This window comes from Peromyscus californicus, unplaced genomic scaffold (assembly GCF_007827085.1).
Source record: "Peromyscus californicus insignis strain IS unplaced genomic scaffold, ASM782708v3 Scaffold_6__1_contigs__length_162567912, whole genome shotgun sequence".
Taxonomy (NCBI): domain Eukaryota; kingdom Metazoa; phylum Chordata; class Mammalia; order Rodentia; family Cricetidae; genus Peromyscus; species Peromyscus californicus.
Window position 1 is genome coordinate 158,102,995 of NW_026294584.1, and position 25,336 is coordinate 158,128,330.

At 45.5% G+C, this 25,336-nt stretch overlaps 1 protein-coding gene across 1 annotated transcript in view; it reads left to right on the top strand.

Moving 5' to 3' along the window:
* The first annotated feature begins 259 nt into the window (after nucleotides 1–259).
* The window catches only part of Rassf8 (Ras association domain family member 8), an 80,438-nt gene continuing 55,361 nt past the window's right edge, over nucleotides 260–25,336 (top strand). Inside the window, exon 1 of the mRNA XM_052722200.1 lies at nucleotides 260–358. The gene's annotated coding sequence lies outside the window, so the exon portion shown is untranslated. The remainder of the gene's footprint in view (nucleotides 359–25,336) is intronic.

Consider the following 25,336-nt stretch of genomic DNA (forward strand, 5'->3'; position numbering starts at 1 on the left):
CGGCCCCGGCGCGGCCTCCCGGGCTCGCGCTCGCCGCCCTCCTCCCGCCCCTCTGCGGGGCCCGGCGCGGCCCTCCTGGTCCCGCCCTCCGGCCCGCCCTTCCTCCTCTGCGCCGCTGTGCACCGCCCTCCCCGCCCGGGCCAGGCCGGCGTGCGCCCTCCCTGCGCCGCTCCTCCGCCGGCTCGGCTCCCCGCGCGCCGCCCTGCGGCCCGGCCTCCTCAGCCCCGGCCCCGCCGCTCGCTCTCCGCCGCCGGGTCGCCGCGGGGCCGCCTCAGCCGCCGCCGCCGCTCAGCCAGGGCCCGGCCGGGCCTCCGCCGCGGGCCGTGCACCCGGACGGCGGGACGGGCTGCGACGCGCAGTAAGTAGAACTTTCCCGGCCCGCGCCCACCGCGGCCCCGCTGTCACCCCCGTGCCCTCGCCCCGCCGCCCGAAAGTTGGCGCTGCCGGGGGTCGCCTCTCCCCCGGTGTCCTTGGCGAGCGAGTTTAGAGGCCACTTTTGTGGGGAAGGGAAATGCATGGCCGGCCCTCTGGCGTCCCCCTCTCCAGATGGAAATCAGATGCTCGCCTGGAGGGAGAGCCTTCCCTCTGGAAAAGGAAAAGTGGCGGTTGGTAGGCTTTTGCGTTTTGTGTGAACCGGGGCCGCCTTGCCTACTCGCTCAGCCTCCCGGGTGGTCAGCCCCTCCGGGGAACCGAGCCCCCAAGAAGGGCTGGCGAAGTTCGCCGCGTCCTGTACCCTGGAAACTTGCAGAGGGCCCGTCGCAGGGAGGTTCAACTTTAAGGGTGGTGGGCTTGGCGTGCGAGGCCGCTGCGGCCCGGCGGTGGGCGGCGGGGACCGGCTTGCGGCTTGCGTAGTCTCGGCATCGCCGAGCCGCCCGGGGTGGCCGGACCACTGCTGTCCCAGCATCGAATGGCATCTTGAGCCCTTCCGTCGTAGGATAGAATTGCAGGTCGGTATTGGTCCTAATCTTTGGAGGTATAGAAGGAAATATGCAGGGCACGTTTCCTAGCTGACTGGAGCTTGTGAGGTCAGCCCTGCCAACACATCAAAGCCTTGCGTTAAAAACAAAAACAAATACAAAAAACCAAAATCCCTCCAACCCGCTGACAGCAGGGACGAACACTTAGGAGGGACTTATCGTAAATTGGGGCTCAGCGATTTTTCATGAGATTTGTTTTGTCCCAGGGAAGCATTTAAAATATATAGCGACCTCTGCTTTTCTGCTCAGTTTGAGGGGGTGTATATGTGTGTGTGTTGGGGGGGGGTGTTAAGGTAGTTTTTCTTTATTTTTTAGAAGTCTTTCATTTGTGGTTGCCAGGGATTTTGATCGTGCTTTGGAGGAAAAGAACCAGCAGGTTTCCGTTTTTTTTTTTTTTTTTTTTTTTTTTAAACCCAGCCTTTGCTTGAGGCAGTCCTGAAGATCTGTTAGTCCACTGCAGGGGGAGGTGCTGGTGAACACAGGAATCAGGGCTCGGGACAACTGCACTATCAGTTTGGGAAGTGGTTTGTGCTATATCTTTTAGTGGTCATAATGATGGTTCCTGTGATCTTATTTCCACGGGGAACTTCCCCAAACCCTCAAAACTACACATGACCAATACTCCATTTAAGAAGACTGGACACAGTTTGAGAAGTCTACTGAGGGATCAGATGTAACACAGCATAATTTGCACTGTAGGTGATTAAATCTTTTCAAAAATCAATCATTCATCCCTCCCCCTGAAGCGCCTCAAGATGGTACTTTCCGTACTAGACTCAATTGGCCATAATGGACTGAGAACTTCGTAGGTGATCAAGCCTGTTTCTGATGCTTCAGGAGCTTTGGGGGGACAGTAGAGAGCCCCTAGAGGGAGCCAAGCCATGGGACTGTGCACATAGGAAAGGTTTCATTTAGTGTCAGTGTCCTGGAGAGGTGTCCAAGTCATTTCAGGGGTCCCAGTTCCTGATTCTGCATTTTTTAGAGATATTTGGAAATTGTAGATTTAAAATCCTACAGGATCATGGTGTCGTTTTTCTTCGCATCTTAGTCTTCTTTGCATTTTTAAGTTTGTGACTTTTAAAATCGGAATCCTTGGTACTTGGTTTTTGTAGTCTTTTTTATTCAAAACTGTGTGTTATTGTTTGACCTGAATGCCTTGTGTTCTAAGAAATGATTAATTCTTCAAGGTTTTCCTATTTCTTTCTGTTGTATATAATAACTTGAGAGTAAAACTGTTGTTTACTGCAAGATATCATTGTTCTTATCGTTGTAGTTAATTTTGGTGGATGGTTTTGTCAATTTATAAAACCTTGAGGCCCAGATAACTTGCAAGTGTTCAAAACTTGACCGCTTTCCTTCTAGGTGGAGGTGGAGTAGGGCTGGGACATGGAGAGGAAACATTAGGAATGGTAAATAACGTGCCAACTACCCGCTCTCCTTGGAGGTTACTTTGTTCCAATCCTAAGTAGGTTTCAGAATTCCGCATGTAGAAATAGTCCCTGGTGTTCTGTAGACTGGGAGAGAAACCTTGTAGCAGCTAGCCAGGCTTGTCAGCATCCAGGGCATTAAGGATGGTACCCTGCTCCTCTGGCTCTGTGATCTACAGTCACATCCTTTAAACGGGGATACTACTGCTAACAGGACAGCTATGAGCAGAGCACCTCAGGAGTGCCTGACACATCTTAGTCAACCATGGCAGCATCTCCCAGGTCCCCAGAACTTACTTTGTGGCCATCTTAGACTTCAGACTCTTTCTCATTCATCTAAACCAAATGTCTTGCTCACTGCACACTGCTCTGTCCATCAGCCCTCCAAGAGGGTTGATCACAAAGTACTGTGATGTTTTCCTGCAAAGTCTCTTTGGAAGCCGTCTGATTTTCATTTTCTACTATGTTGTCATTTGGTTCAGGCCGCTCTTGTCCTCCTTAAGTCCAGTGGCCTGTGTTACCGCTTCTTGCTTGTTTTCTTACCAATAACCTGAAGAAAAAAAAAGTCACTTGCTTTTTTCAGACCTTCAGGATTGCCAAGAAAGGCATCATCCCTGGAGTAAGATGCAACATCCTCAGCAGGCTTTCCTGCCCTGCTTCTTAAGGCCCAGCCCCTCACCTACATCTCCTCAGCATCTAGGCCAGTTCTCCAGCAGTCTGGCCTCAGGGCCATTGTCCCAGCTGCCAGTCTCTCCTTTGGTACCATCTCCTTGAATAACCTCTCATCTTTGGGTGCCAGCTCCAGTACCCTTTCTTATGGAAGTCGTCTCTGAGAAGGCCATCATCATCATGTCTGTTAGACCCAACTTATTTTCTTCTACAAGGACAGTCATCTTAATTCACCCCAATTTGTAATTATAATGCATTGTATTAACCCCCTTTCCTCTCTCCCTCCCTTGAGGGCAGAAATAGTGCTTACTTTACTGTCCAGTTCCTAGTATACAGAGGAATGCTCAGTAAATGTCTGTTGGTGTGTGTCCATTCTTCATTTATGCTCACTGTATAGTTCTGGCTGGCCTGCAACTACCTATATAGACCAGGCTAGCCTCGAACTCACAGGAATCTGCCTACTCCTGTCTCCTGAATGCTGGGATTAAAACACTCGGGCACCACCACACTCAGCACATATATGGTTTAATATCTCTTGTCTCTGTTATATTTATGTTTTGTGACAGAAAAGCCAAACCAGCCCTACTGTGTTCCAATTTTGTGAATGATCTGAAACAGCCTTTGCAAGTATCAGGTAAAAATAATGCATTTGGGCCAGGCGGTGGTTGCTCACGCCTTTAATCCCGGCACTCGGGAGGCAGAGCCAGGCGGATCTCTGTGAGTTCGAGGCCAGCCTGGTCTACAAAGCGAGTTCCAGGAAAGGCGCAAAGCTACACAGAGAAACCCTGTCTCGAAAAACAAAACAACAAAACAAAACAATAATAATAATAATAATAATAATAATGCATTTGTGGTTTTTGGAAAATGCACAGTAATATATTGAGACAACTTTTAATTAGCATTGCCCTTGTGATTCTCTGTGGTACACATTCCGCTTTTCTAACTACAGCATTAAAACAATTATTTTTTATTAGTGCAGGATTACAGAATGGAAATAAGAATTTTCCAGTGCCTGCTATTTTACACAGTGTCACTGGTTATGTGCCAGACAGATGATGTTGACCGCTCAGAGCCAGATGTCCGAGGAGGTTGGGGAACTACTGTAGGAAAAAGCAGGCAAGCTCTGAGGAAGCTCAGTAGTGTTCCAGCATGCCATCTGTCCAGACAGCCGGGAGGGGAGCAACAGGAGTCACCTAGAGGTGGGGAAGTGCTTCTTACTTTAAGCAAAAGTAGACACAACCTTCCATGGCCAAAGAAGCTAGCATTGCTGGGTGTTTTGCTGTGTGGTTGCTCCATATACATCCTGACTCAGGGTCCTGCAGTTCAGAGATGCCTGTGCTGTTCATGTTGCTGCACACACTACATTCATATAGAACCTTCTGCATGACCTCCTCACTCTTCAGTTACTCCTCACCCTTAGATATGTGTAATCCCAGCATCTTCCTGTCCTTCAGTAGGTGCACTGCCTTCTGCACATGGCCTCCAGCTCTCCCTCTGGGCACTCTTGGGGTGGACAACAAGAGAGGTTACACGCCAAGTCCCCTGCTGGCTCAAGTGGAGGGTGTGGCTGACCTGGACATAGTCGTGAAAAGGATGCTTAGGTTTTCATACCTTCACTTTATTCAGAGAAACTAGTCCTTTATTCTCTTTTTTCCCATTAAAGATAGAGCTGTGCTGTCTGTAGCAGGGCCTTTACTTTACCTTAGTGCTTACTTAGACAAGGCTTGCCTGCATGAAAAAAACCAGGAGTGTTTTTTGTGGTGGGCCTGGTGTGTGACTTGCTTTGTGCAGGGCCTCTGTGCCCCAGGACATTTGCATCACCAGTGTAGCCATTATTGTGGCTGGGTGCCCTTGTTGTATTTTGGTCCCTTAGGTGTATGTGCCTACTGGCTATCTAGACGAACTTGGACAATTGCCTGGAGTGTCTGGCACCAATATTATTTATTTCCCAGCCCTAGTGTCAGAGGTAGACCAATTTTAGTTGTTTATATGTTTTACACATTCAGGTATTATCACCAAGCTCAACAAAATTAACTTCAGAGCTGTCCAAGTTTTATGCATTGTAGCTTACTTACTCAGTAACATTTATTTACTCTCTGTTTTGAAAAAAAAATCATATAACTATAGGTTGTAATAAGAGGGAAGTTTGTAGCTAGAGTTTTCCTGCCTGGCCCACAGTCAGGACAAATCTCTCTCACCTGCCAGTCCCACAGCCGCTCAGACCCGACCAAGTAAACACAGAGACTTATATTGCTTACAAACTGTATGGCCGTGGCAGGCTTCTTGCTAACTGTTCTTACAGCTTAAATTAATCCATTTCCATAAATCTATACCTTGCCACATGGCTCATGGCTTACCGGCATCTTCACATTCTGTTTGTCATCGTGGCGTTGACTGGCAGTGTCTCTGACTCAGCCTTCCACTTCCCAGCTTTATTCTCCTCCTTGTCCAGCCTATACTTCCTGCCTGGCCACTGGCCAATCAGTGATTTATTTATTGACCAATCAGCAACACACTTGACATACAGACCATCCCACAGCAGAAGTTGTAATAGTTTTCTTCCAGATTGTATTCATGTGGAGGTATACTTTGTCTTTCTTGTTAATTATCATTGGCTTCTGAGTGCTAAATCAAATTTATCCTTAATTGTACTAATTTTATTATTGGAAACCAGTTAAGATTAAATGATCCTTTCAAATGTAAATATATATACCAAAAAAATTACTCCTTTTACTACAAAGTAAGAACTTATTTCTGTTTTTGTTCAATATAATTGAATGTATTTATATTCTGTGCAGTTCTGCAATAGAAATGTCATTAGGGAATAGGTTAGGTTAGTCTCTAATTCTTAGAGGTTGGCCATTTCTGCAAGAGGTTCTATTACTGGATGCATTAGAATCTGTCAGGAAACAAAGTAGTTTATTTGTATTTTATCTTCCTTATTTTTAAGTGTACAACAACTTCTGTTATATTTATTTACTTATTTTAAATATGTTACTACGTATTTATTTATGGCTTTGTGTAAGTGGGGGAGTCTCACATGTGGAGGTCAGAGGACAGCGTGGGTCATTGTTCTCCCACCATGTGGGTCCCAGGCTTTGAGCTCAGGTCATCAGGCTCGGTGGCAGCACCTGTACTCACTGTGCCATCTTGCCAGCCTTATATTTATTTTTTAAACAAAATTTTACTAGGATAAGATTGCCATGCACTTACCTGTGTGTGACTGACTGCAGTTTTACAGGCTTTGACACAGGTGTATGAAGTCCTTAACAAAGACTGTTGGGGTCTAGCCCCTCAATAGCCCTCTCCCAGGGTCCGTGGAAGAATCTACAACCAGCTGATCATCTAATCTAAGATGATATGAAATGAATCTACCTACACGAAACTCTTTAGTCCATTCACTTTATTCTTCTGAGTCAGTTCTCTGTCTATACAGCTTCTTTTCTGCTCTCATAATTAGCTCTTTTCTTGCCTGATTCTCTCTACATTTTTCTGCTGTTCCCTCTAAGTTCTATCTTAGTTCCTTCATCTAGTTCTGCCCTATCTAGGTTCTCATCCATCTAGTTCTTTCCCATCTTAGCTCCTCTCCCATCTCCTCCTTTCTCATCTTGTTCTTCATCTTCCATCTTGTTCTTCTAGTTCTCTCTTCTAGTCCTCCAATCTAGTCCTTCTCAAGTCTCTGAGGTTTACAGTTATATACTCATGCAATAGCAATGCTCTGGCTAAGGCAAGGTCACCAGGCTTGAGTTCCCTCAGGGTCAAAAGGAGGGGCAATAAGATCCACACAAAAGAGCAGTAATTGTCAGCCATCAATCACAACCCCAAAGGGAAGTGACTAATGGGGAAATGAATCAACTAAGGGCCAAATTCAGTTAATGTCTAAGCAAAGGGGATTTTATGTGCTCAAACTGTGTTCTTAGAAGTGGTTAGGTAAAGTGTTAGGAGTCTATCAGTGTCGAGTGAAAATAAAACTGCCTTGTTTTCCTTTGGCTCCTTGTCTGTCCAAGCTATCTTGGCTGTCACTGTTTTCTGGCAGGGCAGGGAGTGCACTCAGTGGCTGGGCAACCTGTGTCACAGCTAGATGCACTTGGTAATAGTTAAAGGGAGATCTGGAACTAAGATAAGATTTGGAAAAGGAGAAAGTTAAGCTTGATTAGCACATCCACCTGGCCTGGGCAATTGTCAGTGTGAATCTTTACCTTCTCTGACAGATGGTCTGTTCTTAAAGAGTCTGGGAAGTTTCTCAGATAAGAGACTTTTGTCTGGAGATGGTTCTGGCCAGATGTCATTGCTAATAACGATAATTACAGAGAGGCTTGAAATTGGGGGTCTGGCTGTGTTGCTGCTTTTAGTACAGTTGGGGAAGGTTGTCCAAATATTCCAATAGCATAGGGGAAATTGTGCCCAATGAATAATCAACACATTGTTCTAGAAATGGAGAAGCTACAATAGCATGCAAGAAATTAATGAAAACAGCTTAATATTCAAGAGCCAATATCACCAAGACTCCTTGAGCCTTGGCTTGAACTCTGGAAGTTCCTTGGCTTCTTCCAGATATTAACTTTTGCCATAGTCAGCTGAATTCATTCTTCATATTTCTGTAGCTCCCAACAAGTCCTTACCACCACCAGCATAAGGGACATATCCATTGTCCTCCCCAAATGTCTCATTCTCTCTAACAGTGTATCTCCTTCACATCTCCCCTTTTCAAAACCACCCTCTGCTTTCTGTCACAGCAGAAGCCTGCATTTTCTAGAATTTGAGATGAATAGAATCATTGATGTATTGTCTCACTTTGATTATTTATGAGTCACTCATGTTGGTGTTTGTAGCAGTGGTGCTGGGGTGTAACTCAGTTGGTAGGGTGCTTGCCCAACATGCACAAAACCCTGGACTCAGTCTCCAGCACTGTATGAACTATGATGACATACTCCTATGGTCCAGCATCAGGAGGCAAAAGCAGGAAGATTAGAAATTGAAGGCCATCCTCCATTTCTTAGTGAGTCCCGGGCCAGCCTGGGCTACCGAGGGCAGTTCTCAAGCACAGACAGACAACCCAGATACACATGGACTGCTCAGCTGTGTTGCTGTGTGCTTACCTTCTCATCTGTTAATGGACCTCTGGGCCGTTTCCTTTCATTATGTGAGCTGAGCTTTTTAAGAAACTACCAGAATATTTTCCACACAGATTCCACCATTTTATGTTTATTTTGCTTCTGCTTTGCAGAGTTTGGCTGGTCTCCACGCACCTTCAGACTGTGTGGTGGTAGGGGAGGGTTAATAAGCAGGTGTGTACCACCATTTTACCTTCTTCACAGTGTGGAGCACAGTCATGTCTTTCTTGCTGCACTTGGTATAATTGGTCTCTGAAGTATTCTGAAGTATTTCATGAAGTATTTGGGGTTTTCATTAGTGGTTTTCATTGACACTTGTCTGATCATTGATATTGAACATCTCTAAATTTATATTTTATATGTATGGGTGTTTTGCTTACATGTATGTCTATATAGCACAGGTTTTAGATTTAGACCTATGATCTATTTTAATTTTTATACAATGTGCATTATGGGTTCAGGTTCATTTTCTACGTATAGAAATCGAGATTTGTTTACTAGAGTACTTTCTGTCTAATACATTTTCCATGCCCCGTCTCTAACATCAGTTGTCTACTGGTCAGTGGCTATCCATAGCTGAATGAAAGACACTGAATCCAGTTCTTGATAATGTGTTTGGGCTGTGTTTAATAACACTTTTGGTCTCTTTACTATGACCTTATAGAAACCTTCAAATACTTTTCGTTATTCCTTGTTAATGACGATTCTGCACTGTTTCTCTGTTCTCCCATCCTAAAGTGTTGCCTCCATTTTAGTTTTTTCTAGTTTTATCTTTCCTTTCCTCTGTTGTATTTCATTGAGTAGCAGCTCAAGGCAGGTACTAGAGAAAGTGTCCACTGCAGTCAGAAGCCCAGGACAGGGACAAAGATATCGCTTAGCTGTTAGGAGGCTACGAGCCCTTCCAGAGCACCTGAGTTCAGTTCCGGCACCCACATTGGATGGTTCACAACTTCCAGTAACTACAGCTCCAAGGGGTCAGACTGATTAGATTTCTGTATGTAGAAGGAGAACTTTGATCCATAGTGGACATTAGATAAAATTAACACAGAATAAGTGATAAAATCTGAATCTTTTTTTTTTTTTTTTTCCCTTGAGACAGGGTTACTCTGTGTAGCTTTGGAGCCTTTCTTAGAACTCACTCTGTAGCCCAGGCTGTCCTCGAACTCACAGAGATCCGCCTGCTTGCCTCTGCCTCCCGAGTGCTGGGATTAAAGACATATGCCACCACCGCCCAGCTCTAAATCTGAATCTTAATAGCATAAAGCTTCTAGGAGAAAGTCTGTGATTTTCTTAGACCACCACACTGCAGAAGAGCAGTATAAAAGGGAACATGTCATCGGGCTCCAGGGCCTCTGCAGCAGTACTGCTGTCAGTGCCCGAGTCTCAGCTCCCCTCCCTTGGCTCAGCCTCAGCCTGCTGCTGAGCCTTAGACCCAGGGTTCTCCTGGGCTGCTCCTTCCTCAGCTGGCACAGTGCTGGAGTGGTCTGTGTGTGGCTTCTCTCGCCTCAGCTGCTGCCCAGCCTCCAGCAGGGGCTCTGAGAATCACGGACAACCTAGGCACCAGGATCTGTGAAGACTTTGTCAGCCCCACTGCAGCCAGGCTTTTGGCAACACATTCATGGTCTGACCTGTCTTCTCTCTTGCTATGCCTGTTCCTAGCTGGCATGGTGCTGCCTGCCTGTGCTTCAGAGGCAGAAGATCTCTGTGTTCGAGGCTAGCCCAGTGTACCTAGAAAGTTTAGAACAGCCAGGGCTACACAGTGAGGCACGGTCTCAACAATCAAACATGAGAATATCCTTCATAGGTGTCACTCTTCTTCATTTATCAGAACCGAACAGCACACCGTCTGTGTGTGAGCATGCAGCAGAGCAAATATAGAGAGCTCCGGTGGGTCCGTCTGTGTGTGAGCATGCAGCAGAGCAAATGCAGAGAGCTCCGGTGGGTCCGTCTGTGTGTGAGCATGCAGCAGAGCAAATGCAGAGAGCTCCGGTGGGTCCGTCTGTGTGTGAGCATGCAGCAGAGCAAATGCAGAGAGCTCCGGTGGGTCCGTCTGTGTGTGAGCATGCAGCAGAGCAAATGCAGAGAGCTCCGGTGGGTCCGTCTGTGTGTGAGCATGCAGCAGAGCAAATGCAGAGAGCTCCCGGTGGGTGTGGACTACCAGGACGGGTGGGCAGAAGGGAAGAGATAGTTTCCCCTGTTTCTGCAGTTTTTTCGCCTGTGGTCTCTGTAGGCCCAGGTAGCCCATGAGTTATCTGAGCGCCTCTAGCATGTCTGTTGATGAGCCTTTTCTCCTTGTGTTTGTTTTCCTGAGAGGTGCAGAATTCATAGGTTCTGAAAGGTTTAGTCTGGGGGGAGGGAGGGAGTCTTCCCACTCGACATTGCTTTTACTCTGACATTCAAATGCAGAATGTACGTCCCCATTTGTTCTTTCGGTGCTCTGCAGTCAGTTCCAGACCCTGCCTCCTCAGCCACAGGGCAGTTCTTCCTTAGTTTCTGACTGCGTCCATGGCACATCATGCATCATGTTCATGTTTCCATGACTGGTGCCAGGTGACACGCAGCACAGTCCTTCTTCCTCATCAGATAGTGCCCTTCAACTGAGGACAGACAGTGTAAGAGCCTGACTGGTAAGAAAAGCAAGGGACTCGGGGCTCTGTGAAGTGCTCCCTGCTTGTCTGCCTTTCCATTCCTCATCCATGTGCCTAACAGTTGGAGCAAGACCAAATTAAGGTGTCTTTTTCAGTGATGCCTAATAAGACGTGCTGTTTGTTCATGCAAATAAAAGGCTGTGCCCCTCTCCTACACAGTAGCCTTAAAACCAGCCTGGCTGGGCTCTTCCCTTGCAGGAGTGCTCAGTTCGCTGAGAGCTAGTCTTTCTTCCATGCCGTATGCATGCCTCCTTCTCATGCTCCTTTGTGTGGTGATTTCGGAAGCTCTCCACTTCAAACAGGTGACTTCTAAGGGGCTCTTCTTGGCTCATTTGTTCTTGAGTTCAAAGTGACTAAGCAGGCTCTAAGCTCACAGTTCCCTGTTGCAGTTCAAGAAGTGTAAGTCCGCTCTTTGAAGCTTCATAGCCAGTAATGCCCTTGCTGTGGGTGTTCTATGGAGTACCCTTTTCTAAAGTGGAGCAGCTTTGTCTGCATGAAGTCTCTTGAGGCCAGAGACTTCTTCATGATTTCTCTGTGATCCTGCGGAGCCCCTACGTGGTCCCTGATGTCCGGGTTCACTACTAGCCTGATGCACTTTGGGACTTTGGTGCATCATTTCTTGGGCAGTTTCCTGGCCCCTGAACTTACAGAAGCCACATTTCCACGTTTGGCCATGCTCATTGTCACACACAGTCTCTCCCTTTGTGCCCTAGTTCATCATTACTACGTGGAGTTGGTTCCTGGCCCTAGAAGGGTCACCTAGACCTTCTTTACTCTGAGAGGAGTAGTCATTGAGGGGAGAAAAAGAAAGCAAAAAGTACCTTCCCCACTCAGCTGTTTTTATGAGCTCTTTTGTCTCTGTCAGAAGCATGCCTCTGTGCCAGCACTTGAGCTGTCCTGTGACTTTACAGAGCTAGAGACAGTAGATTCACAGTGTTTGCAAAACACTTCACAATGACGTTCTAAACACAGCAGCTTGCACATCTGTAGACAGTGGACAGGAAGGCGCCCACCCAGGGGAGTCTTCCACGTTCTCATAGTGACCTCTGTTCCTGTCTGCAGCTGAGATGTCAAGTTCAGGACTGAGGCTCCAGGTCTGGGTCATGCTGTCTTGCCTGCTAGACCATGGGCCTTCTAGAAAGCAGCATCTCACCATGTTGGATATCTACTCAGGAAGTATGTCAGTGCAGGCAGCTGTTTGGTTCTCCTTGGATTCTTGGTGTAGTTGTTTGTTGAATGAATTCACTATCTTGTCTCAAGCAGAACATGTAGCAAGTGCCACATCAAGAAACAGGATGTCATCAGCACCTGCATGACCCCAGGCTTCAGCTTCCAGTGTGTCCTAATGTTTTGAACATTTTTCTTATAAAAAAAAAATCTTACCTGCCCTCCTTAGTGCCTGGTCTCTTACACTCAGGGTCATGTGACTTCCTAAGTGTAATTGTAGATTTGCACACTCATGTTATTGGTGACTTTTGATCCTGTTCCTTTATTGTTTGTTTTCCAGTTTTTCTTTAATGACTGTATATTTTATAATTGAAGAAAGATACTATTTGTGGGATTGTTTTATTGGTTGGTTGATTGGTTGTGTTTATTTTGTGTGCTTGGAATTGAACCTAGGGCCTCAATGAATAACAAACATGTACTCTACCACCCAATTATATTCCCAGCCCAGAATTGTTTCTTAAAAGAGACCAAAGCAAGTTTATATATGCTTAGTCAGTCACCAGTTAGACTAGACCATGGCACAGAGGACAGGGAACTGAGAAAACAAGTTGGGGCTATGCCAAAGCAGATGTGCCTGTGGCACATGTCTGCTGGGGGCAGAAGGGCAGGATTCTCTCTTGTCAGTTTAGTCTGTCATTGGATTGCCCTTTGATCCCCAGATTCTCTCATTGCTGGGTCAGTTAAATACAATGTTATCATCCAAGTAAACTGACTGAGGATTAAATTCAGGTGAGTCTGTGAGATAACCTGCCCTTAGTGGGGTCTGGACTTCATTTGAAAAATCAGTGTTCCACAGCTGCTGCAGGAGAGGAGGAGTTGTTAGGATTTGAATGATTGTGCCTCCTCCGAGTCTTACACACACACACACACACACACACACACACACACACCCACAACTCAAGGTTTGGGGAGGTGAAGTTTGGGGGGTGATCAGTTTGTGAAGGTGGGTCCCTCATGTTCTTTCAAGAGAGTTAGCCATTCTTCTGGCGTGTAAGGACACAGCATAAGAGGACCCCCCTGGGAGCCAGGAAGTGGGCTCCTACCTGACCTCCAGTCATAGCTCTAGAACCATGAAAATGCAACTTTCTGTTATTTATAAACCAGCAGCCTACAGTGTTTGTTTGTTTCTTTTTTCCGTAGGAGTGCTAAGGGACTAAAACAGAATTCCTGTTCCAGTGACACAGCTCCCTCCATGAATGAGGGTGAGGAAAGGTGTTATCTGGAAGTGAAACCATGTGATTCCAAGTTCTGTGTTTGAAGTAGACCGGAAATTTGTGTCAGGCAGCCCCCGAGTACTCAGCTAGTGTGGGGTCAGGGAACATGAAGGCTGGCCTGGCAGCAGGAGGGTCCTACTGAGCATCGCTATCAATGTGCTGTGTGGTCCCCCAGATGTATTACGTTTTATTTGGGCTGTGTTTAAACTATTTTTCCCCTGATGGGACAGGTGGGAAAGGTGAGCAACAGAAAGAAGAGGGATTGAGGAGAAAGCCCAGCTGTCATGTGAGCAGTGCCCTGCCAGCCACAGAGCAAAGCCCTGTTGGAAGGAAGCTGACTTAAGATGTGGTGTGCTGCAGTGCTTTGGAAGGTCATCTATGCAGTGTTTCCCTAGCAGAGAGGCCTGAAGTCTACAGACCGGGAACCGCTCCCACCTGCCTTTCTGCCATTACACTTCCTAAGGACAGCACTGACTGGGAGACCCAGGGCAGTCTTCGAAGCCAGCATTAATTCTAAGGCAGCCCTCACTTTCCTAATGTAAAAATCCATGTATGTGGAAATCATGAGTTCTCTCCAGACAGCACTGATTACTTGAGATCTTTCCTACTAGAGGCTGGATGGGCCAACTCTATACCCTGAGCTTGGCTGCCCCTGCCAGGTAGTACAGGAGAGATCAGGGACAGGTCCTAGCTGTGTGGAGCTGATGTTGGTGGATTGGGTCATGCTGTAGTCATCATAGGTCCACTTACAGTGCCTCTGAGTGCTGTGAAATGGGTATACAAGGAAAACCCATCTCCTCTCCCAGCTGTTCTGTTAGGAGGCAGGGCCAGGCATCTGAACAGTTCTAGGAGCATGAAGCTGGAGCTAAATGCTTCTTTCTGGAAAGGTATCTAAGTTTGCCTTGGGAAATTTGAGACTTCCCACTCAAGCTGGGACTTATGGGTGAAGACATTTCCGGGCAGAATCTCATACAAGTAGAGCAGTGGGGTGGTGGCACAGGCTGTACAGAGATCATGCTCTGTGGAAAACTACAAGTGGCTGTGTTGTTTGCTGGGTCCATGTGCCCAGGGGCCTGGGAAAGTGGCAGGCACAGGGCGAGGTGTACTGTTCCAGCCCTGGGGTGAAGGGTAGCCTTCTCCTAAAGTTTGTTTACCTTCTGTTTGATAATGAGCTTATTTATGAAAGCCACAGGCTGTTGTTGTTTTTCTGGCATTGTTTTAAACTAAAATTTCTGCTTATTCAGGTTTTACCTTGAGAAATGTTGAGATCAGATTAGAATTAACTTGGCTTTGGAGCATTGCTCAGTGTTTCAGTACAGTATATCTTATTTATTTAGCTTGTTTATGTTTACTCAACACATATTTATGGCACACATGTTATGGGGAGAAGCTATTTTTGTAGTAGTTGGATTGACAAAGAAAAGGATCTTTGCATCTTAGGAAGCTTACTGTTTAGCAAAAACTGAACTTTAAACAAAAGCCCTAGGCTGAACTGGATGTTGTGGCACACACCAGTAATTCTGTCACTCAGCAGACTGAGCTGGGGTATGGGGGGCGTTTGTAGTTCTTCTCTGTGCTTGCCAACCTGGACTACATAGTGTGTTCATGTCCAGCCTGTGCTTGGGCTGGGTGTGCAGCTTAGTGGTAACACTTACTGAGATGCCTTGTTCAAGGCCCTGGCTGAGCTCCATAAAGTAAGGAAGTGCTTCAATACTTGTTGCTTACAGACTTAGGGGTAGAGACACATATCGGAAGACAGCACACACTAAAGACCAAAGTCACAGAACACTAGGAGTGTCAGGCGGTGGTGTGAAGGTAGATGTGGTAGAAAAGACCGTGCTGGCTGTCCAGGGTGTCCGCTGCCTCCAGTCTCACCCCAGGACTCACTGTGCATAGTCTGGATGTGCCACTTCTGCCTTCGAACTTACTCCCTAACTAAGTGCCACATCTGACTACTGCCAGGGCAGTTAAGAACCAAGTTAGGTATGGACACACAGTTGGGTGGGTGGAGTAACTTCGGGAGGAAGCATAGTAGAGTCATGAGTTTGGGATGACAGTGTGGCCAGGCCCAGGGGTGGTGGTCTTCTATGTGGCCCCGAGGAGTATATGCTTTGTTCTAAGGCAGGCTTTTATGAACAAGTCTTCCATTGGTTTCCTCCTTGGCCCAGACTGCCTCTGTCTCCATTCCCTCCCACCTGCTGTAGGGGCACAAGATGGATGTGTTGTACCTCCTGATGGTGGATGCCTGGAAGTCCCCTGGCTTTGTAGTGATTACAGGAGAGCTGTGATTCCCAGAACATGAGGCTGTTTCCTGCTTGTTTCTCCTCATAGTTGGCTTTCCTCACTTAGGTTCTTCAGAGAATTAGCTCTTTAAGCCACATTGTGTCTATGCCTAATTTAGTTCCTAACTTTCATTGTTAATAATCAGATCTGCCAGTTTATAGCTAGAGAGATGGCTCAAAAACTGAAGTGAGCAGCCACAGTCGTCAACAAGGACTGTTGGAGACAAGATTAACAGACCTTTCCTTTATGGCCTTGCTTGATCAGGGTCCTTCTGTTGAGTCCTTCCTCAGAGCCCTTCCCATCAGTGAGTCTCAGTCCCTACCAGTGAACAAGCCGACAGACCCTGTTCTTTGGCTTGGTGAGATGTTTGCATTCCTGTTGGCCTTCATTTGAGTGTTTTGAACGGGCTGCAGTTATGAACTACCCCCGTGTCAACTGCTCCAAAAGCAACTGCCTGGCTTCTGCTGGTGTCTTGTTATTTATCTTCCCTCTGTTCTAGCAAAGCCTAAGTTCTTACTAAATCTGTCTCATTTAGCTGATCATTTGATTTTATTTTCTGGGAAAATCAGCCCAGATCACAGCAGTTCATATCAGTAACCTTTTTATTTTGCTGAATGGTGTTTCACTGAGTGCTAGCTAGCAAATTAGGTATGTTGTTTTAGTGGATTTAATTGGCATTGTGACTTGCCAACTTAAATCCACAAACTAAAATATGTATAAGACAAAACCTGACACTCTTGCTTTACAGACCTTTCCTGCTCTTTCCAGAGGTTGTACAGTTGGACTTTCACAGATTGTCAGAGACCAGCTGGAATATAGGTACAGTGCTGACTTCAGAGTTAGTATCATGGACTCCATGAGCCCTGAGAGTCCATAGATTCATGACAAGTGTCAATATCTAAAGTCCAAAAGTACTTTAAATAAAGTCAGGACTGAGCTCTGTGTAGGCTGGCCACTCTGGTAGCATTGTTGACAAGGTCCTGACTCTCCTCCCTTCAGTCTGGGAGACCTGGGAGTCATAGGTGCAGTGCACAGTGTAGATGTTCCTGGGGCTTAAGGAAGGATTTCATTGCTAGTGGGACATTAGGGCTTGGGAGACAAAAAATTTAGTCAGTTTATCATGCTATTTAACCAAAGCACATGTGAGAACATTAAAGAGAAAGGTGTTATTTTCATTTCTCAATGGGGTTTCCCTAAAAAATGGTTAGAAATACAGATTATAAGTTTGGCCAGCAGTACAAATACAGCCCAGCCATCATTCCAGCCATTTATTCAGCATTATCAGTTGGCTGACCTCACATCTGGGGGAGTTGAAGACCAATAAGCTTGTCCTGTAGCATGTGGGTGAGAAGAGAGTCCAACAGTAGAGCACATGCTCTAGTGCCTGGCCCAACTAGAAGGAAAAACCAGAAAGGGAGTCAGAGAGAAGAGTCTTAAGAGCACAGAGAGGGCCATTGTGTCACAGAGGAAGTCACCTAAAGCAAAGACTCGAAGCTTTGACGAGCAAATTAACACTGAGCTTTCCAGAACTGAAGAGTATAAGTGATGGAGACATTTTACATTTTAAATTCATTTCTATTTTATTTGTTTATGAATGTGTGTGTGTGTGTGTGTATGCGCACGCGCATGTGCTCAAGGATGCCAGAAGAGGGTATCCAATCCCTTGGAGATGGAGTTAGAGGTATTTGTGGTTTGTGAGTAGCCCAACATAGGTGCTGGGATCTCAGCTCTGATCCTCGTGATTGAGTGGTGTCTGTAACCACTGAGTCATCTCTCCAGCCCGTGATACTTTTTTTTTTCAATAAATGGTCATTTTATTTATAATGCCATATGAATACTTACAGTGTACCAGGTGCTAAGTATCTCATATATTAAGTCACAATAACTTCTATAAAACCAGACCCACAATAATTTGTCCAAGCCCATAGTGTTTGGCAGAGGTAGGCCAGAACCAGGACTCTAACTCAAGGGCAGCTCACCACTGTTGGTTTTAGCCACTGTTCCATCCTGTGGCCTCTCAGCTACAGAGGCTGGGCACTCTGTGAGTGATGGGCATAGACCCTCCCTGGAGACAGGTCAGCAGCAGATGGGATGTCTTGGGTACCTGTTGTGGGAGTGAGGAGCAAATAAGCAGGGTAGTAGACAGTTTTTAGTTGGGAGACAGAGGAGTTAGGAAAATTCTCTTAGAAAAGGTGGCCCTTTGGCTAGGTTCATAGTGGTAAAAACAAGGTGGTACATTAACAAATTGAGGTCTGAAATCTGAGAATTCCAACCTTAGGTACTTGGTATTTTCATCAAATTTTCTGAAACAAATAGAATGTGTCCTTGAAAGTCTCCAGCAGGTTTGTGTGAACAAGGTTCTTGGCCACAGATGAGAGTGTGACTCTGTTGCTGGGCTAGGTGGACCATTGTTCTGTAACCTGTAATCACAGGTTCTCTTCAAAGCAGGAAACCAAGACCCCTTATAGCTATGTTAAGAAAAAGTGTGTGCAGTAGCATGGCCTTTCTTTAAAGTTAACAAAACATTTAATTTAAAAAGTAAATGCTGTGACTAATTGCAGAGTGGGCAGTGAAGCCTGCCCATCATCCCCTGAGCCTGCGTCAGATGGAGGCAGCAGGGCAGCTCCAGACCCCACCCTCCATGCTGTGTGTAAGGGCTGTCACCGGGCCTGTAAAGCAGACCAATCACAAGGTTTACATTTAGTATGAATCCCACAAACAAAGTTGTTTTTTCATCATGCTATTGATCTTTAGGTTTGTTAACTTAAATAATAGGACGAACACTGAGTTGAGTGGCACAAATGATATATGCCAGGTTCTGCTGGGCCCTTTCCTATTAGACATCACAGCTCTTCAAGGTTCAACAGGCTTGGAGACATTTTTTACGCTGCACAGTCTTAACTGAGCACCCAGTGGGAAAAGCTGGTGTGAGGGATCAGTCTGGCATTATGAGGAGAAATGAGAGATGTTTCCATGTCTGGCCTGTTGTTCTGGCATGGTCGGACCTTTCATCCTGGATGAGAACTTACATGCTTCCTCTGTATAACATTAATATGCTTTTGAGTTGAGGTGCGGTGAGGCAGCCGTGTGGAAAGGCCCTGCTTCTTCTTGTAGGTCAGTCTCTGAAGCAGAGGCTAAAACTCAGGACCCTTCTGGCTTCCCTGAATGAAAGCATGATTATTTTAGGGGCCTGATTTTCAGAGCCATCCTCCTGTTAACTAAGCTAGTGGTTATGTCTCTTATCTAATTTGTGGTGTATATGGGCGGCACAACAATCTTAATTTCAAGGATTAACTAAAAAATCTTTGTAAGCATCCATAATGACTCCTAAGGTAAGGTAATATAACTTCTTTTTCAACATAATATTTTTATTGATTATTTGGGGAGTTTCAAAAACAAATCCAATCTGCTTTGCCCATATGCTCTCTGGAGCATGGTCAAACTCCCAGTGGCCAGCCCTTAAAAAACTGAGTCCTTTCTACCCTTACCCCACCAGAAGCCAACAACCATGAAAGATACTTGAGCCGATGGGCAACATCTTATATTCAATCCACAACGGAGGTATAGATCATAGGTAATGAGAGATTACGAACTCCTTAGCAGCTTGAGACAGTGTTCAAAACATAAAAGACTAAATATAATAAATCAGAATCAGGTTAAAAATAGCAGTTATGGGGATGGCCACCCTCCTGTGGCTTTTGTGGAACTTAGCGGGGTAGAATCAGTGAGGAGAGAAAGGGCAGGAGCACATGTATTCCTCTGCCTCCCTTGCTGGACCATGGTGTCTGGCCAGACGCAGTGTTGTTGAGTGGTTAGGAGTGTAGCTAAGGTAGACATGGCTGGCTACTGTGTACTTACTGGGAGACTTGGCTTTCAGTAACGTAACCACTCTGTGCCTGTTCTCACCAGAAAGCGAGGAAAACCCTGTCCTAGGTCGTTTCTGTGACATCAGTAGTGCGTTAAGCACTGTGCTCTGTCATTCGTCACACAGGAAGCTGTAGCCACTTTTGAGCCTGGAGAGAAACTGGCTCAACACATTAGAGGGAGCTGGGAGTGCAGCAAACTGACCCCACACTGTTGGACAGTGTGACTCCAGGAAGGACCTAGTGAGCCTGCAGTCGGGCTCTATGACAGGAGATGGTAAGGTTGCAGAAACAGGTCACATATAGGTCTACTTAAATGGTGTTAAAGATACTCAGCTCTGTGAGCTGATTGCTTTATTGTGTGTGCTTTTCTTTGATGGGAAATTGGGCACTGATTCAAGATTGACATATACCATGCAGCCATTTAGGAAATTAGCTAATTGTTTAGAACATGCTTAAACATGCCAACATCCTAAAGTAATGTAGCTGGAGTTTTCCTGTGTCCCGGCCTGCTGGCAGTCAGGGCAAATCTCTCCCACTAGCGTCCCCTAAGTAAACACACAGAGACTTATATTACTTACATACTGTATGGCCTAATGGCTCAGACTTCTTGCTAGTTGTTCTTATATCTTAAATTAACCCATTTCTATTAATCTATAAGTTGCCACATGGCTTGTGACTTACCGGTATCTTTACATGTTGCTTCTCATCACGGCGGCTGGCAGCGTCTCCCTGCTTCAGCCTTCCAGTTCTGGACAGTGAGACATGTCTGCTCCTGGCAGCACCAATTTGCTTCAGAGAGGATGGGCATCGAAGATACTCCATATGGAATTTATCATCTTCTTGGCGAAAATAGCCATTTGGGCAAGAAACTGTTCTTGCCTGGACTGCTTGAAAAAAATATATCGACTGGACATGCAGGACCCATAGGAAGGTGACCACTGAACTTTGCTTGACAAAATGGTCTTTCAGGTTCCTGCTTTGCAGAGGAAACTGCCAGACATTCTACAGGACACTGAGAGGAGTGACTGAGAGAATCTAGGCCTCTGGGCTGAAGACAGATGCCCCAACTTTACCGAGGAACATTAGGTGACTGTCCAGGCTGCCAGCTGTCTCTGTCTACTCTCGCAAGATTCCCGAAAGTTGCTTGCGTCCTTCTCCCATTTCTCAGTTAATATTATATCCTTCTGAGGTCTTTGATGTAGTTGAAGACTAGATAGTTATAATTTCCTTATTATGATAAAAGATAAGTTAGATATGAAACCTTAGACTCACAAATATAGAATAGATAGAATAATCTTTAATTTTGCCAAATACAAATAGACTAGATATTATAAATAGACTAGATATTATAACTGTAATTCTTGCTTGATAATTGTTTTGTTATATGTAATTTTACTATGTTAAAGTTAAAACCTTCCTTTTTGAAAAAAAGAAAAGGGGAAGTGCTGTGGATGATTGATTGATAAATAAAACGCTGATTGGCCAGTAGCCCAGGCAGGAAGTATAGGCAGGACAAAGAGGGAGGAGAATTCTGGGAAGTGGAAGGCTGAGGCAGGGAGATGCTGCCAGCTGCTGTGATAAGAAGCAACATGTAAAGATACCGGTAAGCCACAAGCCATGTGGCAACTTATAGATGAATAGAAATGGGTTAATTTAAGATATAAGAACAGTTAGCAAGAAGCCTGAGCCATTAGGCCATACAGTTTGTAAGTAATATAAGTCTCTGTGTGTTTACTTGGGGGACACTAGTGGGAGAGATTTGCTCCATCTGCCAGCAGGCTGGGACCCAAGAAAACTGCAGCTACAAAGTAACTCCCCCCGCCCCCCAAGACAGGGTTTCTCTGTGTAGTTTTGGAGCCTGTCCTGGATCTCGTTCTGTAGACCAGGCTGGTTTTGAACTCACAGAGATCTGCCTAGCACTGCCTCCCAAGTGCTGAGATTAAAGGCATGTGCTACCACTGCCCGGCCCCTAAAGTAATTTTGTGTTCACCAGTGGAGTATCTTTTTCCTACATTTATGTTTGCCCCTGGATGTATACTAGTGTCTCCAACAGCGCCTTCATCTGGTGCAGGGCTGATGGTGAGAGCCTCGGGCTTTGCTCATGCTGGGCAGGCACTTTTATTGACCTACATTCCCAATCCTCAACTCTTTTATTCTCTGCAAGAAACTCACCTGTTGCCGGGCGGTGGTGGCGCACGCCTTTAATCCCAGCACTCGGGAGGCAGAGCCAGGCGGATCTCTGTGAGTTCGAGGCCAGCCTGGACTACCAAGTGAGTTCCAGGAAAGGCGCAAAGCTACACAGAGAAACCCTGTCTCGAAAAACCAAAAAAAAAAAAAAAAAAAAAAAAAGAAACTCACCTGTGTCATTTTAGAAGATGAACTCTTTTCCTTGTCTGAACTTACTCTTCCTGCATTTTTAAGTTCATTTTCTTAGACCATTAGAAAAGCAAAAACCCTAACTGGGGAAGTTTCAAACATCCACTTAGAGACCTCAGCAAGCCATCTTGGGGTTTTTCTTCTGGGACTAACATTGTGAACAGATGATTAATCACACAGTGAAGCAGGATAATCAAATCCAAGCTAACACACTAGCATTCTCTGGCATTTAGGTGTATTTTCAGGGTGACTGGGGAGTGTTGTCTCTACCACTATTATTTGGAATTTCATTTGTGGTAGTGTTTGTTTTGATTAGAATTTTTCTTTGATTTGAAAAGTAGTCCCACCTACATCAACATTTCCTCTATGTAGGGAAGAAGCAAGATTTTTATCAGTTACCCCCACCCCCAGCAGACACTTCAGGAAATAGTGTGTCAGGTTCTTGTATTGTCAGGGTCCTCCTGTTGACCTTCTCTGATCATACGTGTTTGAGTTGTCCAGATTCTGTGTGAGGTGTGGAGTTGGTGAAAATAAGGGCTCCGTGGTGTAGAAGAGGAGTGGGTGCAGAGCCCTGGTGTGCCCAGAGAAGCTGTCTCCCAGGCCATGCCTGGTGCCCGCACCTGTGAGACTGCCTTGGTGATCTGCTTCATTAAGAATACATTCCTTTTCCTCCCCTAGTGTAGTTGGGTTTTTTTTGTTTTTGTTTTTTTTACTCTTTGGGAGTCCGCCACCCAGTTCCCAGACTTATTCTTACATATAAATGTCCAGCCTTAGCTTGGCTTGTTTCTACCCAGCTCTTCTAACATCTTAAATTAACCTGTCTCTATTCTTCTACGTTTTGCCTCTTGGCTTTTTAACTTTCATTTTTTTAAGTATCTTTCTTTTGTTCTTACTCTGTGGGTGGCTGGGTGGCTGGCCCCTAGCACCTTCCTCTCCTTTTCTTGCTCTTCCCTCTTCCCTTTTCCTTCTCCAAGCCTAAATTTCTCCTCCTTTTTATTCTCTCTGCATATCAGTCCTGCCTATCTTTTATCCTGCCTAGCTATTGGCTGTTCAGCTCTTTATTAGACCAATCAGGTGTTTTAGGCAGGCAAAGTAGCACAGCTTCACACAGTTAAACAAATGCAACATAAAAGAATGTAACACATCTTTGTGTCATTAAACAAATGTTCCACAGCATAAAAGAATGTAACACATCTTCAACTAATATTCCTTAACACCTTTGGATCCCTTTGTGAAACCTGCCTCCATCAGAGCTTTGTGCTGTGAGAGGATATTTCCTCAGTACTAGCCTGCTTCCTTGTCTGTTATTCAAGTTTCTCTGTCTTCTCACATTCCCATCCATTTGAATGTTTTCTCTCAAAACTCTAGGTCAGCCATGTGGTGTTTTTTGTTTGTTTTGCTTTGTTTTGTTTTTATATACCTTCTGGACCATGGAAGCTATGCTATTTTATTCCCAGCCCCCCCCTTTTAAATATTTAACCCTTTATGTCCCATTATCACACCAGATGTGTGTTCTGTAGTAAGCACAGTTTCTACTCATGTAGTTATGTTTATTTTTCACTTTCTATGTATTTGTTGGTATATGTTCCCTCCCTCAAATTGGGATCCTAAATCTTCAAAAGAATTTGGATGAATACTGGTCTAGCCTGAAACTGGTCTTGTGAAAACACTCTGGTGTAGGTTATTGGATACAGCCTTGGTAAGGAGACCCTGACTAAATAATGATCTTACAGCTTAGCTGCTAAACTTTGTGAAACATGTTTTGGACGGGTTTAAGCAGAATCAGTGGCTGAGCTGTTTAAAATAGTTGATTGCATTCTCTTCTTGGCTTCTGGTCTACTGCTCTCCAGTTTCTAGTGCATTTAGCAGATCCTGGAACTGTTGGGGTGAACTTCAGTTCTTTATGGGGTATGGACCAGTGTGTCAGGCCAGAGGACAAGGTGTGGTGGATGGAGTGTGGGTGAGTGTGTCAGGCCAGAGGACAAGGGGTGGTGGATGGAGTGTGGGTGAGTGTGTCAGGCCAGAGGACAAGGGGTGGTGGAGCACAGACATTTCCTCAGAGCAGCATGGGACAGGAGAGGTAGCCCGTGGAAATACACTGGGTTGACTTCACAGTGGGCCTGTGTCTGACCTGGACAGACGGTTCTTGGGGCTTATTTGCCAACCATCCGCCCTGCTGTTGTGTAACAGCAGCATTAGCAGTTGGAAGAAGTTAGAATTTGTGGCCACATATAAGGAGGGACATGGTAACTTTTGTCATCTGTTGGGACCTAGCAAACATTTACTTTATATTCTCTAGAGCAGTGGTTCTCAACCTTCCTAATGCTGCGACCCTTTAATATAGTTTAATACAGTGTGATGGTGACCCCAACCATAAAATTATTTTCATTGCTACATCATAACTGTAATTTTGCTACTGTTATGAATCATAATGTAAACATCTGTTTTCTGAGGGTCTTAGGTGACCCCTGTTCTACCCTCAAAGGGGGTCACAACACACGGGTTGAGAACTGCTGTTTTAGATACTGGTTATGTCTCACAAGTTTTGCACAGAAAGAAATCCATACTGTAGTCTTTACAGTGCCTCCCCTACTGTAAATAAGGCGAGAGTTTAGCAATTGGTTATTATGTGATTGGTTTCGTTATTCTCACTGCCTGTTGACTAGTGATCATTTAACCATCACAGCAGCATGTGTGAGTATTCCCACAGCAAGTCCACCTTATTCTTCCATAGTCATTTTGTTGTTTTAACATGTTCTATGGAACATGTGAGGCAGAAGGTGCCTTTCTTACTAACATTGCATGTTACTTTCAACAGAATTTAATTGCATATGAAGTATGTATCTGTGAATTTGATGTCAAAGAAAAAAAACAAAAACACCTGAAGTGTTCCTGTCCTTTCCTTTATGTTGATGAGAAACCCCCAAACTTAGGAATATTTCAGATTTGTATGTTATTTATGACTTTATTCTTATTTTGTGGGTATAAGAGTATCTCACTTACAAAAAAACAAGCTGACATATTTTTGTTTTGTTTCTATTTATTCATTTTCGAAAATTTCTTACATGAGTACTGTACTTACATTATCCTACCCCATTCACTCCTCCCTTTAGCTCCTCCCATGTTCCCCAACTCCCTCTCACGCGCACACACACGCACACGCGCACGCCCCTGCTGAGTCCCTTTAGTGTATGTTGCTCATATGTATATGTTTTTTGGGTTGACCAACTGAAATTGGATATCTGTCATAAGGCTTGTTTCTGAGGGGGTGGTGAGGGGAAGAGGAAAAGAGGAGGAGAGAGGAGGAGGAGAGAGGAGAGAGGAGAGGAGGAGAGGAGGAGAGGAGGAGAGAGGAGAGGAGGAGAGAGGAGAGGAGGAGAGGAGAGGAGGAGAGAGGAGAGGAGGAGAGAGGAGAGGAGGAGAGAGGAGAGGAGGAGAGAGGAGAGGAGGAGAGAGGAGAGGAGGAGAGAGGAGAGGAGAGGAGGAGAGAGGAGAGAGGAGGAGAGGAGGAGAGGAGGAGAGGAGAGGAGGAGAG